At 39.8% G+C, this 6,295-nt stretch overlaps 1 protein-coding gene across 2 annotated transcripts in view; it reads left to right on the top strand.

The window, feature by feature from the left end:
* Positions 1–6,295, top strand: part of LOC118745600 (43 kDa receptor-associated protein of the synapse homolog) — a 226,148-nt gene that overhangs the window by 58,429 nt on the left and 161,424 nt on the right. The window lies entirely within an intron of this gene.

Raw genomic sequence — 6,295 nt, 5'->3', positions numbered from 1 at the left:
ATGACGAGGAGTGTATGTGGCGTACGTTTGGGAGAGTGAGCCTTTTTACTCCAGAATGCGTGTGCAGTGGCTCTCATTGCCATACGTGTATTAGTAAGATTTGTTGCCCCCTTCCCGTTTGCCCATGATTTTCCCCTGATCAAGCCGGCGAAATGGGCTCGCTTGCCCATACGGGCACAAAAGCCCATACGGGCACAAAAGCCCATACGGGCAAAAGTGCCCATGTCTGAACAAAGGCATCGACGTTTGGCAGATTGGAATGAGAGACATCCACACCTATTTGATTGCGAATGGTACCAGTAAGAGAATTCGGTGATAACATTTCAGCATTAGTCCCATGCACAATGGCTACGTCGGCAGAGATGCCAGCATCGGCAGAAGGTTGGTGCAAGTTTTCAGCGTCAGTAACAGAAAGCTGAGGAGCATGCAAGCTCTTGGCAGTTTGTTGCGTTTGCTTGGAACGATTACGCTGGCATTTTTTGAAACTGTTCGATGAATTAGAGTTAGTAATAGATGTTGTTTTCGTAGCTACTGCATTATTGAGAACAGCGCCAGCTAATACAGCAGCTCCACTGAGCGACGTAGGAGCATTAGAAGAACTAAATGGCTTCGTCTTATTCGCTGCTTCAGTGTTAGCAGCTTCTGTGTTCGAAACAGCGCAGACCGGTGACGAAACAGCAGGTGAGGAAGAATGCGCAACTGCAGGCAGAGAGCAAGCAATACAAAGAGTTTTTATTTCCGATGTAAGTAACGATATGCTAGCATCTCTATTGTTGACTTTAGTCTGCAGTGAAAGAGTTTGTGCATGTAGGGCATCGAACTTTTGTATTAGCTGCTTATTATCATCGTGCAAAGTATTAAGCAATTACGACACACGGGCATTCTCACTTCTAAGGGAGGCAATTTATTTAAACACTATAAGCAAGGTAATTTACTGCTTGTTATTGAGATCGTTTGAGCTTCCGAATGATTTTTGAGAGTCAGTGGAGGCTGAGTTAATAACGTTCTCAGCCGAGGCTGCGGATGGTGGAGGCGAGCGATTAGATTTACGGCGCTCATCCAGGCAAAGTTTGCAAAAGAACGGCTTGTCAGCCGAAAGTAGAAAGTCAAAATCCGCCGGCATAACACCAACACAGTCTTAATGAAAAAACGCCTTGCAATTCGCACCTAGCACCTTTGGTTGGTTTTGATCAACCTTTTGACCGCACAAGCAAGGCATATTAATTATTAGAATTTAAACAATGAACAATTTTATTGTGGATAAATCACTATGTTAGGAGTCACTGTCTCAATATAAGCACCATACCAGTACCGATAGATAAAAGTTACTTGGATTATTAGTAAATTAGCGCACAAAGCGGAGCGATGAGAAAACACGTCCGAACTGTAACACGTTACAATTTTATTGTATTGTATTGTTGTATTGTAAGTTGTAGCCAATATTTGATAAAAATGTCTTTAAACATAAATATTATGGGTATTCATGGAAACGCGTAAATCCCTAGTAACTGCGTAAACTTCTTAAATAATTAGATTTTTCATTCAAAATTAAGTAAGTTTACGAGGTTTACATGGTTACGAAGCATTTGCGCGTTTTGATGAATCGCCCTATTATTTCGTAAGCTATATAATCGAGCTATCAATGGGCAGTTTCCACTTCTACTTGACCTTTGACGTACGTCAAAGAGAACTTAGTCCTTTTGTAAAGAGAAATAGTCCTTTTATAAATAGAAATAGTCCTCTATATAAACATAGAAATAGTCCTCTTATAAAAATAGTCCTTTTGTAAAGAGAATCGATGCTCAAATAATTAAAAAGCTATAGGTCTGACTTTTAATTAGATCTACGTAACTATCTGAGGCCCTCATCATCCGTAATTCCAACAATTCAAATACTTATAAAAACCGGGGTGTTTTTTTTAAATAATATTCTGATCCGATTCGGCTGGCAGCTAAGACTTTGAAAACAGATATTTGTTCAAAATTTTCATTCCTGGAAAATAATAGTATATTTTGCATATCCACCTATTTAGCTCGCTATAAGCACACATTTTTCAAACCAGTCGCAGAAGAAAGTATTAAAAATGAATTACAAAAACTAAAATCGAAAATCGCTGATAAAGTTACAGAGCCCCAAATTCTGAAACAGCCAAAGAAATAGAATGAAGAATTATTTTTAAATCGCTTTAGAAAAACCTGACACACCTTGGTTGGCTTGTAAGCGCTGTTTAAACAATGATCCCACCATTATGCTAGATCCTAATTGTTTCTGGAAAATACTTGACATCCGCATTCGCATCCGCATCCGCGGATGTTAGCTGTTAGACATCCGCATCCGCATTCGCATCCGCGGATGTCTATTCGCAACATCCCTAATATGTATTGTTGGTCTACGACAAGTTTATTTGTGTGAATAAGATTTTTACTGCTTAGCGTACAATAAAAAATCCTCAGCTGACAGTCCGTCTTCGATCGATACCTTTTGCGAAGTGAGTGCAAAGGCAAAAGACAAAATATATTCTCAGTAAACTTAGACCAAATTTACATATGTACATACAAAGTTTGGAGAGTAAAACTAAGGTTACCAGATTGTAAATAATACCAAGTATACAATTTAATTGTAATTCAATTGAAATTCATAATAGATAAAAGTATATATAACGCCGCTAATGTTCTCCTCCAACATCCTTCCCCTGTTGCAATATTAGCGCTGTGCTCTTGAAGTTCCGACACCCTATTCGCTACAAAGCAATAAAGTTTAGACGCGTGCATTTTCATCCACTGCAGCACAATTTTGGAGTCCGTCCAGAAATGTACAGTATTGATGTAAGAATCTAATTTATACGAGAATTTGAGCCAAGTTCGGCTTAATAGCACAGCAGCTCAAAGTTCAAGTTTGGGCAATGAAAGTACGTGAGTTGGTGCTACCTTTGACTTCGCGACGAGTAAGATGACCTTCACGCCAGTTGCTAATTTGGCGCGGACGTATAGGCAGCATCCATATGCTCTCTCAGAGGCGTCTGCGAAGCCATGTATGCCGCATATGTAATTTTTCGACGTGAAGACATAGCGTGGGACTTCGATCTTCGCTAAGGCTCGCAAGTCTTTCGTTAAAGCCTTTCATGTGGTGCTAGAGTGTTCATCAATCGGCGCGTCCCAATCGAGTTCTTTTAGAATCAGATCTTGCATACAAATCTTACATCGAATTATAATAGGGCTGATTAAGCCTAGAATATCGAAAATTCGTGCAACAACAGAAAGTATTGAGCGTCTTGTACACGGTTCATTGATTTCAACGTGGTAGCTGAATACAAAATTATCACGATTCGGTTGCCATGCGATACCTAATGCATTTGTAACCTCATGGTCACCCAATTCAAGAAACACTTCGTTTTCGGATGTGGGAGTAATCTCTGTACAATTGCTACTAAATTTGGTGAGCTGCAGTCCGGCCTTCCGCAGCAATTTAACTAGTGCATTCTTTTTGTATTGCAATTTTTCTATTTGTTCAGCTCCCGTCAAGAGATCATCCACATAGAGATTATTGCGTAGCGTGTTAGCTCCAATAGGAAATTCGTCCTGAAGCAAATCAGCGATTTGGTGAAGTGCTCTAATTGCAAAGAAGGGTGCAGCCGACATTCCGTACGACACAGTATTTAACGTGTATGTTTCAATTGGGCTGGTTGGCGCAGATCGCCACAATATTAATTGAAATAGTCTATCTTGATCGCTGACAACGAATTGGCGATACATCTTGGCTATATCGCCCGTGAGAGCAAACTTATTCAAACGAAAAGCAAGAAGCGTTATAATTATTCGTTAATTAATTAATTCGTTTAATGACTGCCTGATGTTGTTTTCGCAGAGGCGTCAAAAATAACGCGAAGTTTTGTTGTTAAACTCTGCGGTCGCAAAATGCAATGATGAGGTATGTAAAAGTGAGGTTTTGTTAAGTTGACATTTTGTGCGAGTGACATATGACCCAGTGAGATATACTCGTTCATGAACTCGACGTATAGATTCTTGAGTTGTTCATCTCGGGCAAACCTTCTCTCGAGCATTTTGAAACGTTTGCTCGCGTTGTCAAATGAGTTGCCAAGAGCATTTGGCATTGTTTTAAAAGGAACCCTTACTTGTAGACGGCCGTCCTTCTGCACTCTTACTGTGTTGACGAAATGTTCTTCGCACATTTGTTCTTCGTCAGTAAATTTTGCTGGTTTGGTGATACAGTCTTCAACTTCCCAAAATTTTTTAACAAGTTGTTCAAGACTTTTAGCTTCTTGAACTACATTACACTGCTGCGCCTTACCGATATCAACACTCCTAAGATTCCCGCCAACAATCCACCCATACGCAGAGTTAAGCAAGCAGGGCATATTTGGACCCAGGTTGTATTTACCCTCTCGTATTGCCTCAAAAATTCCCATAGTGTTGATTAAAATGTCCACTTTGGTAGATAGATAAAATTGTGGATCAGCAAGAGTGATTCCAGGAGGTAAGCACCATTCTGAGGTGTCAATTGTTTCTTGAGGTTGGTTTGCGCAAATCTGTTTTACTACCGAAAATATAGAAGACCACTCAAACTCTGAGCAGTGAGACTTTAACGTTGCAAATACGTTATGACTAATCTTTTGGCGTATACCTGCGATACCGCTCACTTCTTGTTGTACGCGACGCTTTTCAAGCTGCAACAGTTTTGCTGTTTCCTCTGTAATGAAACTAATTTCAGAACATGAATCTAATAATGCGCGAACTAAGTTTAGTTGACCAAATTTGTCTCTAATGTGGACTATTGCAGTTTGGATTATGCCCTTTTTAATAGTGCGTGACACCAACAAGGCGCTTCATTGGGGCATAGCACTATTCGAGTCTTGGACCTTTGATGGAGCGGTAGAAACTGGCATTCGTAAATTGGCACCTTGCGTAAAATTGTGTAGAAGTGTGTGATAACTGATTGACAAATTTTGCATCTAGATTTTGGTTGGCATTCTTTCATGCAGTGCGTCTTTCGTAGATAGTTGAAGCATATGCCAGCCTTGCGTACATAATCGATTCGTTGCTGCAGGGATAACTCCTTGAATTTATTGCAGCTGCTGATATAGTGAGACGGTGAGTTGCAATGCACACAGTTCGCATTAGTGGTCACAAACGTCTTTGAAGTTGATGCCTGTTTAACCTTGGGCTTTGCGCCACGCTGATCTGACTGATGATCGCCTTGGCTCTCAAGATATTGACATCGGCGGTTGTCGTATCGAGCGTCCAATCGTTCCGACGCCTTGGAGTAGTTATCTTCAGTTATCTGAAAGGACTGCACAACTTCTAGTGCGGGTCCAGACAAACAGTTCAATAAATAATTGAATTTATCTATTGTCGCAATGTATGGATCGTTGTGTATTAAGTTTGCAAACGTGCTTTTGAACCTTTTGAAGGTTGCATACTTGCCGTCAAAGTTGGCAGTTTCAACTTGGGCAAACGGTTATGGTGTGCAGCTCCAGCAGTCATAGTAGTATTGATTTTCACCTTTGCGGCGATAAACAATTCTTCTTGTGATGCTCGTGCAGTGTCGGTGCTATGCAAATTCTCAATCTGCGTTTGAATTTGGCATAATTGACGATAGTGCGAATCTAGAATTTGAAGTCTGCATTCGAGTACTCTTGCGTCCTCCTTGCCACCATCAGAACTTACCTTGTCGCGGAGATTAGTTATATGGCACTCGAATACATTTCCTTGCGTTCTGAGTAGAACTAGTTTTGCTTCTAATTTTGAGTGATCGTTGCCTGCACTGGTATGCGTAAACTCATCTTCCTCGCCCATATTTAATAAATGTTCAACAAATGAAATTACTAACTCTGTTAATTTGCTCCAGTTAAGCGACAACGGTACGTAACGCAAGGCAATACAAAAGCAGCGTTGACAAAGGTGCGAGAGTAAATGAGCTCCGTGAAGTTGGCACCCGACCTTGATGCATTTTGATAAAATACTAGAATATGATCGATTTAACTCTCTAGAGGATTGTAGTAAGTTTCTTTTTGTTTGTAGTTGAAAAATAAGTGCGTAATGCGTTTTTTTTTAATTCATATGAAGCTTTTTACAGCAACAGCTTCAATTTTAATGAATTCAGGTCCAGAATCGTTTGTAGTTGATTGTAGTTTTAAATTTTTTTTTATTTGAAAAATAAGTACGTAATGCGTTTTTTTAAAAAATCATATGAAGCATTTTACAGCTACAGCTTCAATTTTAATGAATTCAGGTCCAGAATCGTTTGTAGTTGATTGTAGTTTTAATTTTTTTTTTTT

The sequence above is a fragment of the Rhagoletis pomonella genome, unplaced genomic scaffold (genome assembly GCF_013731165.1).
Source record: "Rhagoletis pomonella isolate Grant_MI unplaced genomic scaffold, Rhpom_1.0 Rhpom_scaffold_00009, whole genome shotgun sequence".
In the NCBI taxonomy this organism is placed as follows: Eukaryota; Metazoa; Arthropoda; class Insecta; order Diptera; family Tephritidae; genus Rhagoletis; species Rhagoletis pomonella.
Note: the sequence above shows the minus strand (reverse complement) of the source record. Positions and strands in the feature narration are given on the sequence as shown.